The following is a 21,708-nucleotide window of genomic DNA, read 5'->3' on the forward strand; positions in this document are numbered from 1 at the left end:
GGAACCTTACGCATGTTTTTTTAAAGACCGAAGATTCTAAGTTCGTTTTAATGGTCAGTAATTCATTTTTTCATGGACAGTAAACTCAGCTTGTTGATAAATTCCTTCGAAATGAGGATGATTTTCGAAGTGGCCAGCCAGACCCTCGGATCTGAATCCATTTGACTGATCTTACATGCTTTACGGCACAGCGATCCTCTACTAAAAGACAGAAAAATGCTAAGGCAGACTTTGAAAATAAGTTTGCAAAGAGAATGAAAGACAGTAATGAAGTATTTTCTGCATATCTGAACGCTAGAAGGAACGGACTGAGCCATACTGAGCCACTACATGATAGTTTTGGTAACAACATTGATGAGGCTATACGGATAGCTGATGAGCCAAATAATTTTTTGCGTCAAAATGACTGAACAATAATGATTTTTTTTTTTTTTTTCAATACGGTAGTCTTATCATGTATTTTACACTGGTTTCCAATGTTCAGTCCGTTTTTGATTAACACCCTCAATTTATAAGATAATGTATAGTTTAACTTTCACATACTGTACTTGGGTTTTGGTCAATCTGTTCGTATTATTTGGACTGCTGATTGAGAACTTCTGGAGTCAGGAGCATTCTAGATCTTGTTGTAGTGATCAGTGTCTGGTGGTTTATAGACTATTCTACCCCCCCCCCCATCTTGCATGTCAGAAGGATATATGAAGTAAACCTACAGACAGGTCAATCAGCAGAGTTGCAATATATTAATGAACGCTTACTTTTTTTTCCTAGTTTTTGGTGTCAACCTATAATGCCCCTATTGCAAATTGATCGCAAGAAATGGACTCCCCATATATACTGCACTAATTGTGCTTAAATCCTTTGGAACTGATAGCTTCAAAGAACTTTCTTTAGGCAACAAAACACAACTCTAAAATATTGATCGAGAAGATTTATTAAAATTTATAAAAGTTTATTGTAAAAGTTTAAATTAAAAGTCAGAAGGATATGCCATAATCTCTATTGCAGTATGTCTCTACTCGAAATCCTGGTCCATTCAGAAAATAGCTATAGAGAGCTATCGTTCTGTTTGGACCAGGATTTCGAGTAGAATTCTTCAGAGTTCGGTGTCGGCACCGTTTTGTTTCTGATGTTTCAAAGAACCTTGAAACGTGATGGTTTGTATGCGGCTTCAGCAAGACCTTCATAAATTTTTTGTCTTCTAAAATGGCAGTTAAAAGTAAACTTTTGGAAATGTAAGGTTCGAAACTATAGCAATCCCAGATGATCTTATTACTGGGGCGGCAACAAATTTAAGGCAATAGTCAATGAAAAAGACTTAGGAATACTTTTGCAATCCGACATCAAGTTCTCTCTGAACAGCGTAGACAGACTGCTGCAAGAGTTCATGGTATTTTATGTGTGATTGTCCAGGAATTTTGCTTGTAGGGGCGAACTGGTAATTATTAGGTCATATTTTTAGTATTTATGCCGGCTTGGAAACCTCCTCATATCCCAGAACCCTCCACGCGCTAAGATCTATTGTTATTAACAAGTGGGATTCATTGGTACAAAGATCGCAAAGTCTTCCTGCCATTATCCATGAGAGAAGACTCGTCTTTTCTGTAAAAATGATGGTTGGCATTATTTCGCACCCAGACTTCTGGGCTAACTGCGGTTGGAGGATCCCGGTCCCAAGCCTTCGGGCCAATCCAGTCCTCCAGGCCACCCCAAACCGGTTACAGTTATCCGATCGCTTCATACCCGTGCAAATGCTACAGTACGTATACTCCTTGGATGGTGACCTCTACAAGTTCGCATTGGATAAAAAATACAGGCAGAACTTACTCCATCGACTTCCTTCTCAGGACCATGTCACAGGGCATTAGAACCTGCTCCCAAGGACCTGTCCATCACTCCCATGGATCCCTGACTACATTGCTCCAACTTTCTGCGCCTGCTCAGATGACTCCAACACTGTAAGAGGACTGCTCCCTGGAGGATAAATTAGCATGATAACATGCTGTTGTGTATTTACGTTCATATGTAAATTTGCCATTTGCTTTCATTTCATTATACTTGTATAATTAGTAATAAGATTATTTTTTCTCCTATCTCATCCTTGTTTATTGCAGTGTATTAGCCTTTGTAACCTTTATATTAGACTTTTACCTTGTGTTAACCTTTACTGTAAACCCCTGGCTTCTAGCCGTGAAGGGTATTGTGTACGGCATATGCATTTTGTATACAATAAAGATTTCTTCTTCTTCTTCTTCTTCTTCAAAGGTAGCCCAGTGGTCATTGTTATTAATTCTGCGTGTTCGAATTCACATGATACCGCAGAATTCTTGTAAACCCTAATAGGCTTCAGTGTAGCCATTCTGGAACAGAAACAGAAAAATGTATTCTTGCCACGAGTCCCTTCCATCAGCGTTTTAAACAACATGGGAGTTCTGTGTAATAATTGTTAATTGTCTGGAATAATCATACCCTGTTATATGCGACAGCCATTCTCCTGATCCCCCCCCTCCTTCCCCTCCTGGATTGTAGCTAATCATAACTTTGTCAGTCCCTACTCAAGAATATGCAACGTCATGCATACCATCGAAGATGACTAAATATCTAAACTATCCTCCCATCCCAGTGCGCTTCAAAGACCGCCTCCTACTGCTCACTACCCCCATTTCACTTCCCCAATCTTGAAATTCCCGCATTTGTTACTTACGTAATAACTATTGCTTAACTATAAAGCAGTAGAGATTTGATATATTGCAAAATTCCTGATTTATGCAATGCTGGTGTCTCAATTTTTGGAGAGCCGTGATTATGATTCCCAAACATTGAGGAATGTGTTAACTCAACTACCCACCTTACGACTTCTTAGATGATATTGTCAGGTAAACTTTACTTTTCGAGATGTGCAATTTATGAAATCTCAGTTCTTAATCATATTACTCGTACTTCTTTATCCCAACTCCCCATGAATGATATTTGTTATTTATTTGCTTTGAGGAACACATCTATTATATTATATTTTCTGTAGTTCTCCGTCACAAAAAAAAGGAATTTATATTCTGCTTCTTAATTAAGGTTATCTTATATATTAATCTTATAATAATATTATATTTTTCCGCAAAAAGATCTGATAGAATTCCATGAAGTAAATGTTTTTTTTTTTATTGTTATCCCAGATTTTAAGGTTATACTCTTAAGTAAAGAAACATTACTGTGTAAATAGTGGATATGGCTCAACAAATACCATCGCAGTGGACAATGGAAAAGCATCGCGGACGAATGTACTGCAACAAATACCACGAAACACAACGAGGTACTCTCGGAAGCATAACTGACCGACAAACGGATATGAGCAAATTATATACTGTATACAGAACAGGGATCGGTACTGGTGCCAGAGGCGACATTCCGACTACCCTTAGTGGCACCACGAGATGATTTCATTTAATTGCCACAACAATCGTCACAAAGACAGACAGAACCAGTGACCATGATATAGTTTAATGGCAAAAGCTCCTAAATACATTTCAAACCCGCTCACCCTGAGTACAGCCTTTTTTTCAAAGCAAACAGCAAGTATAATTACACACAGATCCTTATAATCTCAGAAAATGGCCCTACTGCCAGAACTCCCACACCAATCCTGGAAGGCTACAACAGCGTTGTGGGTAAAGCTCATTTAAGTTGATCAAAGATGGAATCTTAATTGAAATCTAGTTCTGCAACGTATATTTTAAATAAAATTAAATTGTTATTAAATGTTAATAAATTCGCTGTATTATAAAAGACGAATATAGAAATTAATGTAGAGTTCGTGTTGAAAAAAATGTCAACTGTTCGATGGAACTTGCAAATAACACCGGTATCAAATATTTACTGCAGTGCCGATGGACCAATAATCTCCGATTTAATTTCTACATTTTCAGGAAATGGTCAAAAATAGTTTATAAATATTTGCGCAGTATTTTCAAATACTTTTGAAGATATTTTAAACATTTATTTTAGATTAAAATAATTTTAAAACATTTAAAAAAATAATTGCAATTTTTGATAATACTGCAAAGTATTTTCTGTATTGAAATCATTATGAATGCAGAAAATAAACGCAACTGTAAACAATTGTGAATGATATAATCACGAGTCGCCCGTGATGCAATAGCTAAGGTCACGTGGTACAATGTCATATTGACATTATTCTACTTGGAAATACAATCCAAGCTGCGATTGGATGAGAGAGCGACGTCATCTTATCAAGAATTTATTTCGCGCATTAGGGGGAATTAAAACTGCACGAGCGATCCCTTAGAAACGGTACTCTGTGTCTCGACGTATTCATGCAGATCATCACTGTTTGCTTGACGAGGGGAGGACACAAAAAAAAAAGGCATTAAAACCACGCCACGCACGCATACGAATTCCGACAAATAATCACGGTCTTCGTAAGAGCATCATCTGCCCTCCGACAGCTCCAACGCGAAATTTTCTCTTCTCTCCCTGTCGTCTCGGCATATACCGGAAGTACGTCCATTCCTACCTGACGCCAAAGACGGCAGGTCCTCCGCTCTACCTCCCCTCGTCACGTTGCAGCCCTACTCCTTCGCTGCCAGTGGACTAGTCCTAGCTTGACGTCGTGTATTGACCTATCAGCTAAGCATCTGCCGAGCTCATTCAAGTGGTGAGGCGGGCGAGGTACGAACCTCCTTGTCCGATCCATCTCCAGGAATCTCCTGGTAGAGCTACTACTGATACTGTGCTGGTGGCTTCTCCAGTGCCGTTTGCTCGCCCGTGGTAATCAGAGGATGCTCACTGCCCGGTTCCTACCTTCGTCCTGTGTCTGTGTTGTCGTGTCGCAAGAAGATGTGAAGACGACTTGCCGGTGTATGAGCGTCTCCCTGTCCGCTGGAGCTGTAGTATACGGTTGCAGTGGTGCGTCTCCCTTGCCGCTGCATGTGCGTGCTACGGAGAGAACCTGCAGAGGGAATGTTTTGCATTAGACGTAGGGGTTCCTACCGGAAAGGTAATGTGTTCTGTTGTGTGCTGTGAATTGTTATTTGTGTGTGTTTTTGTGGCCGGCATTCCAGTAACATTTGCGAGGATTGGTTAAAATTGGTTAGTAATAAGAGACCTCCACTTATATATTTATTATTTTTATTTTTTTACCACTCTAGTAGACGAAGGAGATGATACATTATGCGTAATCTGATGGATAGCAGGTCTTTGAAATGTATATGATCAGCCGATGTCGTGTTTCTGCTCATTGTTACCAGTACCGCAGTAATACAATTGTTGGTAAAAATAAGCAGAAATTTACGATTGTTGGTAACAATGAGCAGAAAAATGTAATAATGAAGAGCAGCAGACTCTTTAAAATTGAACGTGCACAAATTATAAAATTTTATTCATTTTAAGGTCGCATTTTCTTCTTTTTCTGATTGCATTTAAAACACATAAATTATAAAAGAATGAAAAAAAATACACATTCCTTCACGTTCATCGACGAAATCAATAATGATGCATTCAGAGGGCTTTCAGCTGACTTACACTTCATCCCTGTTCCATGCTGATATACATTATCGCGGCCTAACACTCCTCACTAAGCATGATTACCGCGAGTGACAACTAATCTTAACGATGTACTTTGTAAGCCAATTTCGAGCTCGTGCAAATTGTAACCTCCCCTTTCCACATAACCAGGAGTGATGTTATTTCGGACTAAATCAGCCATCATTTTTAATGACATCCTTGTAAATCTTTTTTTCTTTAAATTTTCTCTTTCTTAAAAGACACCGTTTTTTCATTCTGTCAAGAAGCGACCAGGCCGGTAAACTAGAGTTGTTTTTGTCTTACATCTGTCGATGGCATGAAAACACAGTTACTAAGTTTTTGAAAAATCCCCGTGAGGATTTTCAAAAACTCTAATTGGAATTATAAGAAATAACACGAATATCTATTAACGCCACCATGATAATTGTTAGAAAAATACCAATCAGAAAATTGTAATTCTGTTTATTGACATGTAAAGAACTGAGTCTTAGTCCAAACTTGGTGCATCATACCGGGTGACAACCAAATGATCACTTATGATTCTGTACAACAGATTTTATTGAAACAATAAGAAATATCAAAAAAGATCGATTCCTTGAGGAAAATCTCCTACACTTCATTTAAGTTCGTTTCTAATCTCCATAAACAACTCATTCCAATTCACGTTGGCATTATCTCGCGTTCAAATGAAAACAATAGGATTATATTTACATTTGGGTTTGCTTATCTCTCTTTCAGATGTACCAAACATTTTTTATTTATTTTTCTCAAGCACCTACATGTGGTCACTTTCATTTCGGCTTCGGAAATTTTAGCGAGAGATTTCAACAGCATCTCTTCTCTATTTTGAGCGTGTGACACCTTCGTCTCCATAGTAACTCTAGATTAGAGTTTCCGTGTCAGTGGAGAGGAGTGCAGAGTGGTGGGGAAATCAACAGTGTAAACATGACACTGGCGGGCTCAACTTATCAGTGCAGTTCCGTGCAAGATAGAAACACAATGCCGAGCGAGAGGGAGAGAGAGAGAGATGAAAAAAAAAAAAAATCTATCCCCTGTAAGAATGAACTGGATAAGGTTTCCAGGGACTTGTGGATTACTCACTGAACCTTCGCGTGTCTTCTCGAGAAGCTGGTAGCACGTGCCTAGCATTTAGGAGTAGTCCATCGCACAGAAAGAGTGATAACTATCGTCTTTATAAAGAAGTGCTCCAAGACGTATCTCGCTATTTATTTCTAGAATCACGTGGCTCATGTCATAGTGACAGTTGTAACTATTGTCGCTCTAGAATTAATGGCATTACAACCTTTGACTGTTTCATGAAATTCTAGAACCATATCGCTGACGCTGAATTATTTTTGCTTGACAGCTGGTGGCTGGAATATCATTTATCAGCGATAGCTGCGTACAGTTATTATTATTTCAAATCACGAATTGTGTTTTTTTTATGAGCAATCCATTTTGCATTTGTTTTTATACTTTGAGCTGTGGTTATGTTTCCAGCGAGGTGTGTATTCATTTTTCTGTTAGCGTGCTTGCTTTTAAATCTAATCCTTGTTTGAAAAAGTGTATATAGCACTAGGAACTGGCTTGCTTGTGTGTATAACAGCAAAAAGAATTATCCCATACCTCAGAAGACGCTTTGCATATTTTCACTTTAACTGGAAGATTGGATAAAGACTACAACCCATTGTATTCCCAGTAATCTATTGTACTACTAATTTTTTTCATCTTCGTCAGATGCTCCTTACTTCCAAAGGAACTACTTGTATTGGACTCAAGTATCGCCACGTACAATGGGTCAAGTACTTTTGTGGCAGCATACAAATTTGACCATAAAATTCCAGTGACCAGACGTTACCCCGGGATCACAACTAGTCCCATAAATAATGAGTACGCGCTAAACATTGATTTGCGGTGGGACGTTGATTATCTGAATCAGTGGAGGATCTCGCAAACAGTGCCACCTACATGCACTTGGCATATACCAATTAAATTGATGAAAATGTTAAAGAATTAATGGCATATTAAGCTACCAGAAGGCTGGAATTCATCAATTGAAATTATTAAAAAAAAAACGTATTTGTCGTAGGTATAGCAGGTCATAAGTCTTTCAAAACACATTATATATGTGTATCGGTTTGGTTTCGTTCTTTTTGCACCTATGAAACTCTATCACTGCACCCATTCAGAATTTGCATTCTTGTATAAGGGGCCTGAGTATTAATCTCCCTTCAATATTATTATTTATATATTATTATTTTGACGGTCCCCGTGTGTTGTCCAACTCCATATGTGTATTGTATCTGTACAAGTGTGTTTATCGGCCGATTTGCATTCTGAGGCTGAAAAGCCCGGAATAACTGACGGGAGAAAATCCTACTCTCTCCGCCTGAGACAGGCTAATTACAGCCTCGACTGAAGAGGATTTTAGAAATTCCTCCAGTCGTCGACTTCGACCCAGACCTCTCTAAACGAATGACAAGTGGTTAAACACTATACTAATCATTGAGGACCTTTCTTTCAGCCCATCAATTTTATATACATGTAAATTTATCAACATGGTAATTGTTTGAATTTCACTCGAGTATAAATGGTACTTTGAATAAATTTTATTCTCAAATGGCTTTAAGGCTAAGAGCCAACATATGTTTCGTATCTTACTAACACAATATAGTCAGGTTTTAACGAGGACTCGGCCTCTTGTCTTCTAAATGCGTCCATCCTAGCACATGCCGGTTACAGAAATTGTGTTGTCGAATTGCACGCGCTTCAGTAAACGACACTTTTTTTTCTTTTTTTTTTTGTTTTCTTTATTGGCATACCTCCAAGACATTCACAGTATTCAACACCCTTTTCGTATTTATCGCCAAAGTTTAACGTTCTTCTACGAAACTTTGCACGATGAAAGTTTGAATTTCTTTCTGTCTCCTGTTTTTTTTAACGTCTCTGTGTCGTTTTAATCCCTCTCGGAGATGTTCTGAATCCTGCAAAAACCAAAAAGACTTCCAGGTATTAAAACGTCCATTACTTATTTCAAATGATCTGATACGCAGCAATGAAATTAAGCTTTTTTTTTTTTTATTTTCCTTACTTATTTTTCTTATCTCAATAGAGAATAATTTTTTTTACCATCTTTTACCGCACTGTTTTCATTTCCTGTTCTGTCCTTGCTGGGAGGTACGAAAGAAAAGCTTTCAGCGAATTAATTCTGTTAGGTAATGCTTAGGCCTAAAAGAAGACTGTCCTCGGAATATATTTTTTCTTTTTTTTATTCCCCGCGCCATCCAGGATTCTGTGACCTCTGCTTTCGGTTATCGTTCTTAGGATCTTAATGAAACTGGAGGTAAGAAATAATACTTTGATAAACTAAATAAAACACTGGCGTGTAGGATCAAAAAAGAAGAAAAAAAAGTATAGTTTTTTTCTGATATGCAGCTTAGCATTTTTTATACATTTTTTGTAACCCTGCTTCCTCTTTCATTTGAATGTTTTCCTTAGTTTCCTGTGCTATTAGTTTCTTTATATCGCTACGAAGAACTGTAATAGAGTAACCTCTATTTATGCGGTGCATACGTAATGTGTTTTTACAATGATCTCCACTGAAGTATACAGATTGCTTTAAAGTTGCATTGTGGTGCCATCTAGCGGCCATGCTATTATTCATCTCGCGAATGTTGGCTTTAGTTTAAATAAAAAATAAAAGTGTGGATTATGAGTGTATAAATGACTTAAAGAAATTAAGACATTCTTTATATTTGCGTACTAAATAAGACAAAATACGAATTTAGTTTCCGAATTAATCAATTGTAATCGTTAACTGTTTTTAGAGGATAAAATAATCGTAATTTTAAAATAATCGTGTTCAAAGTGTTTAATGGAACCGTGCCTTATTGTTTAATAAATGTTTATTTTGTCTCAAACATTTCTAATAGTGTTGTAATTTGTAATTATAGATGTTCTTACGCATTTGTGTAAATTGAAGTATTTTGAAGCAGAATTTAATAATAAATAGTATTCTTTATTTAAATTGGATCTCTTCGCGTCTCTGTGTGAATTATTTTAACTCTTAGTTTTCCTTTTTTGGATGAAACTTCACTTGAACATACTGATCAAGATAAGATCAAAAGGCCGAATAAGTGGGACATTGCATGTATTGGGGAGGAAAATTTGCCCATTTCATTCCTCTGATATTTAAATCTGATTTTTCTAAGATAGCTTTGTAAAGAATTTATGTTGGTAGTCATATTTCTTTTCCGATAGTAGTCCAGATCTCCTCTTGATAATTTGTATAAAATAACTTTTCTTAAAATTCTACAAATGTAAACTTAAGCTTTGAATTATTTAATATTTATAATTGGACTTGAATCGATTTTGGGCTTTTAATAGGCACATTATGAAACCAATTTTCACAAATCTCCTTACGTGTATACTGTTGATACTTGGTGAAATGGAAGGACCCATTTTGTTACTGTATTACTTTAGGGCGCCAGTTTACTTCATTAATGTAAATATATTTTAAACCAAAAGTGGCTTCCATCCTTCTTCAGGATGGAAACCACTTTTGGAAGAATCTCATAGTGGCATATCATGGCATAAACAGATAAACGTCATAGCCTAAAACGGTTCTTGGCAAATTGCTAAACAATACGGTGGTACACTCAATTGATCAAAGAGATCTCTACTGAATGACATGACTTTTCTTTGTCAGGATTGAAGTCGGAATAGTTGTAACCTCTTCTCTGACCCTATATGCGGGATGTAAGGTATTAAAGCCTGCAACAAGATCCCACAATCAATAAACAATCATCATTAATAAAAATCAGCAGAAGTGGTTGATGTGAGTGGTGTGGTTGTAGTTGGATAACTGAAATAGTGCCACAACGGCGAAAATGCCCTTCAACCGATCATAACGGAGAAAAGGCTCGGCTTTGAATTCCGGGAGATTTTTGTCTAAACAAAGAAAAGGCAGACAGTTGCTGGCAACAAACACCAAAAATAGCCCTCCACGTACATCTACTTTCAGGTTATAATATCTGGCATGTTCAGAGGCTCCTGGCTGTACTACTAGATTTATGGCTTCCTATCCTATCACCACTCTCCCGCTAGGACGGTTTATGGGGCCGTATCTTTAGTCGGTAGCCACGTGAGATACAATGCAGGCACCAGCTGATGGCCGCGACTGCTACCTGTCTTGAGTGGCAATGTTGATCGTAAAGAAACGAAAGTGGGTACAAAACAGCGTTGCTGCAAGGCGGGAAACGCTTGGCCGAAAGGGATACCACGCTTCGAGAATACGAAAATCCTTGCTGCAGTACCCACTTTTTTTTTTTTTTTTAACATACTAAGTTTTACAAACGTGAAGTTGTGGTTTTGCTTAATCAGTAGAGCCTTTGGCGGATAGCAGAAGTCAAATTCCCAACCATGCCGCAAATGTAAAAGTTGGTAGTACCTACATATTTTTGTAAACCGAACCAAATGACCAGCTACAGCTGTTGGTTTCTTGCACAATGATAATGGAATGGAGGTTGCATGTTTTAAATTTCTCGATCTCTTTAAATTCATGGCTAATTAGCTTTTTGTATTCTTCTGGAAAGAAGAATTGTTTTTCGTATTTGTAGCAATCAAAAAGTTGTTTTCTGCATTTGTAGAAGATTAATTTTTTTTATTCTATTCATATACGCTGATAAAACTACGGACCTCTATTAAAGTTGACATTGGAGAAGCAGATGGATGGATGCAACTGAAGATGGAGAATTATCCGTGTTTGCAATTTTCGTTTATTCTGTGGTCTGTACATCTGACTGCGGAATGAATATTTGGATTATTTACTGTGAACCCTACAAGATCCTGTTCGCTTTAAATCCTCCTAGGAACAAAGAATCTAATCTAACATTTAATCACAATAATCTATTAATCAAACGAAAGCAGACACTCTGAAGCTGGGGCTATCTTGGTGTAAAGATATTTATCAATTTTATGAACTTAACGTAATCTTTACGCCTATTTTACTTATGTTTTATTTAAATATTGCATCCTCACATCTCCATTACCGTAAAATATTTTGTTTCTTTTTAAATTTTCGCTGCGTCTCGAAAATACCCTCCCTTTTGAAATTTTTGTTATTTGATTCTGATACAAAAAAAAATAATAAATAAAATCACTGCAGTGGCCTTCTAGGCTTGATGAATAGCTCATAAGATGGACAAAACATGTTTTTTAAAACCACTTCTGACTTTCGAATGAATCAGTATAGTATCTATTTCTTCAAGAAAAAAAAGGGGGGAAAAAAGGAACCAAGCAAGCAGCTGACTCTCTTAAATATCGATCCCAGCGTAGAATCGATACCCCTATTACACTTGATGGAAACTTGCTTTCATTTTCACAGTTAACGAACTAACAACAGAAACCCAATATACTATTAAACGGAAGGTGTGTGTGCACTTACAGCCCTACCCCCTGAAACAAGCGGAACGAGAATTGAACAGTTTCTATTTATCACGTGGATAAAACAGCAAATTTTCTAGTTGAAGTGGTTATCAATGAAGCAATGCATCATTATTTTATACGTTTTTGCATCTTCCTCTTTGATGTGAACACTTAGGAAAAGTATCCACGCAAGAGCAGTTCTGATCCTTTCCAATAGAATATGTGATATAATAAACATTTATTACCGGTTCGTGGTACAAAAAATCGCTTTTCCTTATTTCTCCAAGTAATGGCACGTGGATTTTTGCATCAATATCACATCCTCTCTTATCAGAGATGTGTATCTGCGTTTATGAACTGATTGGCAACAGTCTTAATGTTTACGATTGCTTGCGCAACCCCTCTTCTTACTGCTTCGCCTTTTTTTTGGGGCCCCCTGCGCACTCTGGAAAAACTTGCACAAATTAAAGCCTCCCACGCTCTGTTCACGAATTCCACCGTCATTAGTAACCTCTCCACCGTGGCCCCCAACCTGTGACCTCCTTCAGCGCGTGAGATTCTGTGTACTATTATATCGTTTATGATAGTGTGACCATTCTGGCACCTTTATCCTGGTTCATTCTCCTGTGGGCTTCTCAAATGACCGACTGTTCTTAGCTGACGACGTCTTTGAGCCAAAACGGAAACAAAAGACTCTAGGCCAAGAACTCGAATCACCTGACACCTCCCCCTCCACAAAATAAACGAGGGTGGGAGTCTCAGAGTTACGGTGGAGGGAGAAAAACTCCACGTAACGCGTACATCGTTGGTGGGAATGTGCGGAACTACACCCGGAAAATTACAGTAACTAGTGCAGTGCTTTGGAGGGGGGGGGAGAGGTAGGAATCCGTTTCTTCTTTCGGCGATACCTGTATGAATTACCGGAAGTATTGAATCAGCGGGTCATCCCTGTTTTTCTGGCTTCCACAAGCCTCTTTTCTTTGAAATGTGGACAAAATGATTTTGGTCAAAAGAAGAATTACAGTATTAGTGGGACAATGAAATTCGCAGATTTTCATGTTGTTGAGTTCAAAAGGTCGAAAAACTAATGATGTCGGCAACAGCTTTTTAATCGGCAGATTGACAAGTGTATATTTTTAAGTTGGCTTTAAGAACGAAAACTTTGATTCTGAATAAAATGTTTTAATTTCTGATCAGATTGGCATAATGAAGAAGCTCCACTGGACTTGTCTGAGAGCCTCTCTGTGCACCCTTACTTGATCGCTAAAGAAGAGACTGTACGTTTAGAATGGCTCTGTTTTATGGATTTGCGCATAATCTCAAACAGTTTATCTGTTATAGAAATATTAAATTCAGAATGTTCCCTCCATCTATGCTGGACTGTTTTTGAAGTGAATACAATTTTAAATTTACCCCACTGGTTTATCCACCATTTAGAAATATCCAGAATTATCTTGTCGACTCAACTCTAACAACATCCGTCTATCCGGAAATAATTGTGTATTCTAATTTGTTTAAATAAGTGGATGTTTTAATGCAAGTGGTATGTTCTCTTCATCAATTTAAACTTGCCCATCTTTGACTCAAGTTGAGGAGATATAAGGCCGACTACAGAAAATCGGTATCACTGCAAAGGTAAATCACTTGTCCTCTGCCGGGAGAACAAAATGAGAATCAAAAAGTTTTTTTTTCTTTTGAGTCCAAAAGGAGCTCGAATCCGTGCTCCTTTTAGACTCAAATAGGAGAGCTATTAAGAATACTTGGTGTAGTCCACAAACGGTACTATCACCTACATCTGACCACCTTGTGATCGCCTTAATATAAGCTACTCCAATTTCACTTCATGGTTTAATGAATCCAGTAGGTGTTGCTGTCTCTGGACAGACAGAGATATTGGCCACCTCACTGCTGACTAGACTTACCGTTCAAGAAATATAGGCTAGTTAATAAAACGATGGCCAGGGGTCAGTGTTACGCATATCTGTATTCAAATTTTAAAGCGAACTTTGACAGTAGTGGTTTTAGTTGGTGGTAATTTGGTATATTCATTGTCCTGCTAAATATTTAAGATTATGAATCAGTTACAAGAAAAATCACATAAAAAAAGAAAAGTTTAGTATTTCGCTGTGTGTATGAGCATGAATACGCTAGATGATGGAAGGGTAATAATCGCTTGAGGAAATATCCTTTAATCTCAATTTGTGGTGAAATTATCACGTGATTTCGTGAAACGAACGAAAGAATTACGAAGACGAATACAAAATAAATTCTACATACCAGGTACAAATGAAGTAGGATTACTTAGCTGGGGTCATGCAATTGTCTCGTGCTACAATAAATCTCAAGCGAAAGAGTTTAATCTTGCTGGAAGGATAAAAACAAAATAAAATGGGCCTCGTAAAGATTCATGAAATTAAGATAAAAAAAAAGAAGAAACAAACAAACAAGAAAAACACACACACACACACACACAGATGGTGTTTGCTAAACGACTACTCGCACCGTTGCCGTGTTCGGAAAGTGACACCATGGTGTTTCACAAGACGCTGACGGGATGTGTCATGTGAAGTCCGGAAATTAGCGGTGGTGTGACAATGACACTGCTGCTGGTGACAGCATTTAGCTCCCCAGCTTGTGCCGAAGGTGGGGGGGAGAGACGATGATGAGAGGGGCGGGAAAGGGATGTAAAGGATAGTGAAGATGGCGGAACCGCTCCGACTGGTTCCACGAACTACTCGGCACAGAGTTGCTGTCGTACTTAGTAACGAAAGGGGTCATTAGAAATCTTGCAGTCCGGGGGGAGGAATTGGGGAGGACGAGACTGATATTTTCTTTGGTGGTCACGCTTTTTGTGTGTGCGCGCGCGCGCACTTGCACATATACACCCACTGCTGCTCCTGCGGCGCACGTGGTCCCGATCGATGCTAAAGGCTTTTAAAGTGCTTAGGAGCCGTCCACCCTAGTCAACCATATAGCCGTTACGCTCGCCTTGCTACTCGCCGTTGTCCGGACGCCAAGAACGCCATCTCCTACGGAATGGGTATTTCTGTAGATCCCCATTTCTTTTTTTTTTCAGAACTTTTTTTCGTTTCATTTTATTGTAGGGAACAAGTGGAGGCAGATTTTGTAATAAACCGATCCTCAGGTGGTGTTCAATGCAGCTTCCCCCCCCCCCTTGCACGCACACTTGGTGTTTGTTTTGGTACATTTATCTATATACGGTAAGCAACGTTTTGCTCTACAAAGTGCGGGTATAATTCTTCACCCATCGAATCCACCCCAGTCTGTAATAGGAGTAAGTTAAGCGAGGTACAATGGCTTACGTGGAGCTGTTCTTTGTGATTGGCAAGGTGGACAGTGTCTTTAATAAGAATGATGCGCGCATCTTGTCCTGGTAGAAGAACCAAGTTGCTGGAACTGAAACATTTACAAAGGAAGAATAAAAAGAATAAAGGCGTCTATCACACTTGGAACTGCGCCAAGAAACTCCAGGTTTGTGTAAGGGGTAGCCGTGCTGATCATGGGTAAACGTGTCTTCCATCACTCTTCTAAAGAGGCGAACTTATGCCCGGGTTCATTCAGGCACAATTCCCGGATTAATCCACTTGTTTATAAATAAACACCTTAATTTTCTTATAATATTCACACTCATTCTTCCCACACGTTTCATGTTATGGGTTTTCATCTAAAGTATTCCTGCGATGCCATGATTCATTCTCTGTGATACCACTGGCATTTAAAAGAGTAACCTGGGTGATTAGCCATATATACACTGTTGGAAAAAAAACTATTGTTTGTTCCCCTTGTTGGTATACTGGCTACGCCGCTACTGGCACTCTGACACTGGGCTGAGTAAGTCAGTTTCTCGAATTAATTCCTTTTTTTTTTTTTTTTGCTTTTTCTTTCATACTTCGAATCATTTTGTGCATACACAACTAGAAACTTTCGAAAGGATTTTTTTAACTGAACTTTATACAAGATGTGGAGCTAAAAAGAACACGTCACTTATCTATCAACCAATCAGTATATCGAAAAGAATACATTCGAAAATAATATTTTAAAGGAAAACTTTCTTAACGAGCTTAGAAGCAATTTAAATCAAGGGATGCATTAATCTGAAGAGAGCTTCGTGCAATTTATTTTTAAAATCATTAACGTCTCCATCAAAACATGCAATTTATTTGAGCAGCTGAATTCGAAATCCCGAGATGCCAGAGATCGCTGCATATTTGCAAGGCCTCTTCATGAACTGATTTCGATCTCCTACCTTGACGTTTCGCTTTAATTAATAACTCGATGCATCGCTTTGAAAGCTAGGCAAAATCTGCTCCATCAATAAATTATTTAACATGTATTAGTTTATTAAAAATTGTTTAAAGAAGTATGAATTAATACAACGCAACTCTTTTTACACTTCCCTGTAACTAGAATGTTAGGGCTTGTCGCTCTCTGGAGATTTATAAATAAAAAATTGTAGTCAACATAAATACGCTGTTAACTTGGTTCCTACAGTATTGATCACTGTAACTATTATACTGGAAGTATCGATCTATTTGTGTTCGATTGATTAGCCTGGTTGTCAGACTGTTTTTTGTGTTGGTAACCTTTGGTTATGACATAAACTTAACTTCTGGAATGTCATTGAACGATTTGACTTAGTTCGACTCTTACTGTGCTGACTCCACATTTCCCCACTGGATGTTCTCCAAATTGTTAACACCCTTCCTAAACAAAAGAATCTTCTACACGTTTAAGATCCTGTGATCTTTGCGCCCCATTCTCTACTTTCCGATGTACAACCAAAAACGTGGCTTCCCTTCGAAATGTAGTAATACTTGCACTGCAAGAGGAATTGATACCACACGACAATATGAAGGCCTTCTGCAGCTTTTACAAAACAAGCTGCAGAAAATTCGTACACCAAGGATTTCAATGTGAAACAGATACTGTACCATCGTTCCTAGCACATCAATTGACCAACTTTCCTCATCAATTAAGACCAACTTTGAGTTCGGACTCATCAATTGAGTCCGAACTTTCCAAGAATTTTACGAAATTCAAAACCAAATCGCCCGTTCCCATATTCAAGGAACAAACCAGGACAGCGTATAGTGTTGCTTGTTAAACAGCACCGACGATTGCTCCCAACTCCACTGGACAAACTAAGATACTGTTTATTAGAAGTTGCCTCATATGGCGATAAAACATTTATTCACAATTTTGTTCCTGGTTTTGATGGACCCAAAAGCTTATTAAACAAAAAATTGAGAAATAATTAAGTTCTCAATAGAATCAATCAATTCACTTGATAAAATCGGTTTCTAAATCCCCAGATTAAATCGTTGATTAATTATGTTGTTATGCCTTAAATTTTTTGTAGTGATTTTTAACAAGATCTGGACTTTTGATTTAAGGATTAAAGCACACTGGATAAAAAAACTTTAAGCTGAATCTTTTTGTTCGTTTGTTGCCAGGGTTAAGTTAATTGGGCGAGAGGTCTCGGTCTTTACTGGAAACCATTCCCCTACATAAAACAGACAAACCAATCTTTAGAACAGAAACAGTTTACTGACAAGCCAATGTTTAGAACACGCACACAGTTTAGACAAATTTATCCAAGTCCAGTGACTAAATAGGGCCATAGATGTAAAACATAACTTATGAGCTATTTTTTTTTTTTTTTTTTTTTTTTTGCAACAGTGCATTAAGAACCTACGGTGGTTGCATATTCGTTATCTCTGTAGTGAATATCTTCCCTTGTCCCTTTTTTGTCTTCCCTCCTATGCAAGTATTTAACAAGCACAGAGCTGCTCACAGAGTGAATATTCATGTTCAAAGTGAGTTAGGAATTATTTGTTTGCAGAACCTGTACGTAATCATGATGTTTCACATCTCTACTTTCGAGACATGTGCCCCGTTAATGCACTGAGCATCTTATTGATTTGATGAACTGCTAAAGCCATCTTTTCAAGCCTGTAGCTCGTGAGGAAGACCTCGCTTTGCTAAATAGTTGCGGCTGCAGCTTCTAAAATCTGGTTTAATGCTTGAAAAGAAGGAAGAGAGAAGGGGGGTTGTTTTCTAATGCATTTCGAGATGAGCGCAATCCAGAAAATACCACTCTTTTTTCCCCCCTCGCCATTAACTGGCATGGTACTATAATCCTTTTCTTTGTACTCGCTTGCGTATATCTTGAATTTCTGGTGGATACAAGAAATAGATTTTGGGAAACAAAGCTGTAAATCCTTGGCGAAGTTCTGTATATTTATCACGGAATAGATGCAAAGCTTCTTTGGTCGCAGGGACGGCAAAATGCATCCCGGTACGATGTATTAAGGATAGCGAGGCACGCATTAAGGATTCCATTTAAAAGAAAAAAGAAAATTCTGTTGATAATATTCAATTATTCATTACTAAATATCGTTAACTGCGTACAGAAACAACATAATCAGATTAGCGTCTTCCATCTGGATGAAAAGTTCCGAATTAAATCGTGGCCACTTTGATCATCGGAGCGCAACGATGGTTATTCGTATTAATGCGAGCATGGCTGAACATGCAAGTGTTTCTTAACTCTCATTGCGAGACTGGCGCATAGAATTACTACACAGATTGCATTAAGTACATATTTATTGGAAATGATTTGATTAAAATCGTTTGGGCTTGAGCAGTCCGCACCAGTTTATGTGGTTCGCCAAAGTACAGGTAAAAGAAAAGGGCTGACAATGCTGTCCACGTTCTTGATTTATGAGTAGCGTGTCGTTTGGTCTCTTTCAACAATTAAAGTAATTTCCAGGGTGTTTCCCCTGGTAACGTTTGGCTTTCAGCCACATGCGCCTCATAAGTTCAACGTGCTAATAATAGGGAAATGTGTCTCGTGCTCTGTTGTTGCTTGTTTCGTGTTACTTGTCGATTTCCTGCTCATTTTTCATTAATCTGCTGCTTTTTTTTTATCTTTTGGCATTAACAACAAAGTGCTGACACGGAATATCTTTAAAAGGATCTGTCCGAAGTATAATACATGCCTTTGTATACTTCGATAAAAGCTGTCATGTGCACTCCAGTAGAAAAAAGTTAAGGGATCCTTCAAATTAAAACGCCCTACTCGCACGATTTGGCATTATAGTTTAAAATTTTTGTATTGTTTTCATTTCATTCATATTTGGAATTATATCGATTAATTAATTTAAATATTAAAACGCATTTACTTTTTTTTATCTGAAAATTTGAAGGAAACTGCTTGTAACCTTCCATCACTCCCCTTTCAGTTTAACAAAGTCACTCGCATGGCGTCTGTGTGACACTACTTTTTACTTTAATCATAAAAAATTACGCACAAAAGATGTTTTTTGTGACAACATCCTTGGCTTCGAAGAGGTTACCGAAATCCATTTGTAAAATAATGACCTCACAATCATGAGGAAATATGATTGTGACGTTTCATGCTCACGCCCGCTACTTACTAAACCAAATCAACATTAGTGACTGAGTTAGCGTCATTTAGGATGTGACGTCATTCACGTTTCCGTTGCATTCCATTGTTAGGTGACGCTATAGATGTTTTCACATCAAAAATATTTTTTAGCTTCTTTACTGAATTGGAAACTGATTTGTTGATTATGATTTGCAAAGACAATAAACGAAAGATATCAGTAATAATAAAGTTTTACCATATAATTTTAGAATTTTGAAGGTCACCCACCCCTTGCCTTGAAACTAATGAACATAATCGAGAATCATAATCGATTACATGCAAATTAGGTTATTTTCAAAATCGATAAGGAAAAAATCAATTAATAATCATTCGATTATGAAAATGCATTCAGTAATCTCCACGACTACGTGAAACACACACACTGCCCTAGAGTCTGCGAGACTCCACATAGGAATGGGAGTTGTCTGGAAGAAAGGTAGACAGTTTTGCTCATATGGCGTCTATTAAACGCCAAACAAAACTTTGTCTCGTAATTCATATCGAAATGAAAGCAGAAGATATAACTAATTAGAGAATATTGATGAAGAAAAGCACGTGGGCATTTACAAGTTTCAAAAATAACAGAAACACTTTAAAAAGCGGCGTCGATCACACGCCATATTAGCAGCGAGAGGCTCAATCGGATTTAAGATACGGATCTTCCGAGTTGGAGGCCCTTGTGGGTGGCACAGTTGGTAGGATCGCTGTTCTCCCCACACCAGGTGGAATAAACCTGAGTTCGAGTCCCTTTGATGACGGGAGGAATTTTTATGGTCTTCTTCACAATGCGACTGAGTTAGTCGGTCTCAGACGAAGGTGGCATAGTTTTCTTTTTTCCAGAAACTCGGGTTTTTCATCCAGCAAACAGAAAATCGACTTCAGAACACACGCAATTTACAGACAATACACGCGGAACAACATGGCTTTAGCCACCAAATGTTCCCAAACCGAGATGGTAATATTCATACCCTTGTCTCTTAAGTTTACCCCCACAAATTTTTATCCCTACAGTGATAAAAAGGTGTTACTGAGGAAGGACAAGCTGTTTGCATTAGCAACGAAGAGTCACCACCAATGATTTCACCGGTACAAAAGACAATAGCAGTTAAAGTATTAAGGGTTCTTCTTTTTTAATCTCTCGCCGTATTAGATGACTAATGGTAGGAAGACGAGCCAGTTATCACCGACTGAAAACGCCGGGTATCTATAACAAATGACGAAACAACTGTTTAAGCGACCTTTCCATCATGGCCACGGATCATTACCTGCACACAGCTGACTGGAGCTGCTTAATTTGGTCCGTCATTAGCATCAGGAGCCCCGTAATGGTAGGAAACGTGCAACGGCCACTTATGTGTTCTAATAACAACATTCGCCGTCTTTAATTAATATTCACCAATCCCGCCAACCTGTAATCACTAATAATTCATCAATAGTAATTATTCACCAAACCCGTAATTGCTATCAATGTTAACTGGAGTTTCCTTTTCGATCGTATCTCTGACGACGCATCCGATCCGTGTAACAGGCATCGGTAGCCCGCGGAGAGCGACTTAATATGGGTGACATGTAAACCGCTCTTTATTTTCCGAAGGGTGTAGCCGTATTCCGTAAAGGTCAGCGTTGGCCAAGTGGCTCGCCAAGAACGGTAAACTTGGTTGATGCTAATCTGCTTGGGGAGAGGTTTACTCTGTCTCATAATACACAGTAACTGCTTTCTCTTTGGGATGCCCTTAGTGTCTGTCAGCGCCGGCCCTTATTTGTTCTGCGTATAAATGAAAGAACTGCAAATATTGGGCCTCCAGTTCGGTTCTTTCACAACTATCCGCTGTATTACTAGTTTGTCTGGGTCTGTGTACACTTATTTCAGTTTTCTTAGGGTGGTGCGGGGTTTTGTGGACATCCACGGGTAGTTTCTTTATTCATCTGTTCATAATTCAAAGCATTTGTACACTGTGCATTCGCTTGTTTGAAGACTGTTTATTAATAGCCATTGGATGCTTTGACATCTCGATGAATGTCTGAAGAGGTGAATCCCTTCCCGCTGGGTTTAACAGAATAAAATTTAGTTTCTGGTAATGTGCCAGAATAGGTCTTCGAAGAGAATTTAATGCCATGTTAATGCCTTCAGCTTTAAAAATAGCTGAAAATGTTAATATATGTAGGGATTAGATGTACGGTTGTTCCTATTTTACAATATAACCGTATTTTATTTCCTAAGAAATATCTAAAAAAAAAAAAAAAAACATACGTTTCGTAGTGTTATTCTCTAA

The 21,708-nt window shown here is 38.1% G+C and overlaps 1 protein-coding gene across 1 annotated transcript in view; it reads left to right on the forward strand.

Moving 5' to 3' along the window:
* Positions 1-4,681: 4,681 nt before the first annotated feature.
* Positions 4,682-21,708, forward strand: part of LOC150088426 (uncharacterized) — a 134,451-nt gene continuing 117,424 nt past the window's right edge. Inside the window, exon 1 of the mRNA XM_090370770.1 lies at positions 4,682-5,011. The gene's annotated coding sequence lies outside the window, so the exon portion shown is untranslated. The remainder of the gene's footprint in view (positions 5,012-21,708) is intronic.

The sequence above is a fragment of the Mastigoproctus giganteus genome, chromosome 3 (genome assembly GCF_048544385.1).
Source record: "Mastigoproctus giganteus isolate SK-2022 chromosome 3, ASM4854438v1, whole genome shotgun sequence".
NCBI classification, from domain to species: domain Eukaryota; kingdom Metazoa; phylum Arthropoda; class Arachnida; order Uropygi; family Thelyphonidae; genus Mastigoproctus; species Mastigoproctus giganteus.